The sequence below is a fragment of the Sinocyclocheilus rhinocerous genome, unplaced genomic scaffold (assembly GCF_001515625.1).
Source record: "Sinocyclocheilus rhinocerous isolate Xijiao unplaced genomic scaffold, SAMN03320098_v1.1 scaffold2953, whole genome shotgun sequence".
Lineage (NCBI taxonomy): Eukaryota > Metazoa > Chordata > Actinopteri > Cypriniformes > Cyprinidae > Sinocyclocheilus > Sinocyclocheilus rhinocerous.
In genome coordinates, this window is record NW_015658760.1 from 64712 (window position 1) to 66547 (window position 1836).

General features: G+C 39.4%; 1 long non-coding RNA gene across 2 annotated transcripts in view; it reads left to right on the forward strand.

Annotated features, from left to right (window-relative positions):
* LOC107722981 (uncharacterized) overlaps positions 1 to 1836 on the forward strand; it is a 38484-nt gene that overhangs the window by 25672 nt on the left and 10976 nt on the right. The window contains exons 1-2 of one of the 2 annotated variants that reach the window (XR_001637877.1): positions 83 to 224; positions 652 to 697. This is a non-coding gene — a long non-coding RNA (uncharacterized LOC107722981). Of the gene's footprint in view, positions 1 to 82; positions 225 to 651; positions 698 to 1836 lie in introns of those variants that run through there. The other variant, XR_001637876.1, reaches the window with a different exon arrangement.

A 1836-nucleotide genomic window follows, 5' to 3' on the forward strand; every position in this document is an offset into this window, starting at 1 on the left:
CACACACACACACACACACACACACACATAAGCGCTCTGCTTCTGTAGCGTGTGCTGAACTGTGAGGACTGAGAGCAGGAAATGTTTAACCTCCATTGAGTCAAAGACAAAAGCTGGGGTTAATGTGGCTGTGAGGGCGGGCCGCTGGAGCTCGGGCTCAGTCGCTGCTGACGCTGCTGAGGAACACACATCAGCTTCTGACTGCTGGAGTATCACTCATCCAGGTCTGTCTTCATCGCTCTTTCACTCTTGGAATGAAAGCGTCTGCTGAATGCATGAATGTGAATCTGCTGGAGATGCTAGGGTTATGAAGTGCACTGGACTCGGATGATTTCAGGCTTTAGTGAAGTGATGTTGTCCTACAGTTGAGTGCAGAGGTTTGCAAGATGTTTATCCTTTAAAAAAAAGAGAGAAATCATAAATATTGCGTTGAGTTGTTTACCTCTGTAACCGAAATGATCCTGTTGAATCTTCTGTCCTTTGGTTCTTCTGATGTGTGTATCGTCCTGGGCTGCGTTTCCCAAAAGCCTAAGTTGATCGTAGCTGCTTTGGTGGCAATGGATCTACCATCAACCTAGGCTTACAATGCTAGTAATGAGTTACTTTTTAATTTAACAAAAATATCTGAGTTACATGTGTTTGTGTTTCCAGGTTCTCCTCATCTGGACACTGAAGCACGGTGAAGCACGGTTCTCCGGTGAGTGTCTGCTGCTTTATTACTGAGTTCATGTGAGGTTTCTCTGTGTCTCTGAAGGACTGGAGACGTGTTGTTATCTGACTCTGTTTGTGTGAGAGATCCGCAGCTCTGATGTTTCCTGATCAGTCAGTGACTGTGAAGCTCTTCAGATCGATAGAATCCATTGCTTGCTACTTACAAGTTCAGAAACATGATTACGTTGAGATCCTTCAAGTCGTTTTGTTTTTAAAAAACGCAGGAAGTCGATTTAGTGCTAATGGATCAGAATGAGTCTTGATGCTTTAAATGTGTTTCACTGCTATGCTGAATCATGGGAAATTTAGTCTGTCGTCTCATAAATGGCTTAATTTAAGTTCTTCATCCAAGCACAAAACCTAACCTGGACAGTCAACAATTCATCAAGAACAGTTTGTTTGCACTGTGATTCTTTAATTGAGAAAATCTCTCTGTGTGTTTTTACTGACTTAACCACATTTTGCAGACAAATTAGTACTCAGAAGTGAGGTCACCCTGACAAAACCTACTTTTTGGAGGTTCGTTTGCAATATCAGTATTAATATAACGCAAACCAAGTGTCTTTCGATTGTAAAAATACAGCATGTTTTCTGTTAGGATTAGATTATAGTATTTATAACTAGCTGTATAAAAAAGCAATAGAAGTTTATGAATGTCCCAATTTAGAAAGCTACATATAATATAATATAATATAATATAATATAATAAAAATGCAAAACCACAATTTCACACTAATTCATGTAGACAAACTATTCTGGATGTGTGTGTGTGTGTGAGTGTGAGTGTGAGTGTGAGTGTGTGTGTGTGTGTGTGTACTTAACCATATTTTGCGGACAAATTTGTACCCAAAAGTAAGCTAAACCTGACAAAATCTCCAAAAACTTACCTTTGGGGACGTCCTCATTTGTAAAACTGGTATAAAAATTAAGTAAACAAAGTTTTTTTTTAAATTGTAAAAATGCAGAAAGTTTCCTGTAAGGGGTAGGTTTAGGTATAGGGTGATCGAATATACAGTTTGTACAGTATAAAAACCATTACGCCTATGGGATGTCCCCATTTAGATAGCTAAGTAAACGCGTGTGTGTGTGTGTGTGTGTGTGTGTGTGTAAAATAGTATATCCGTC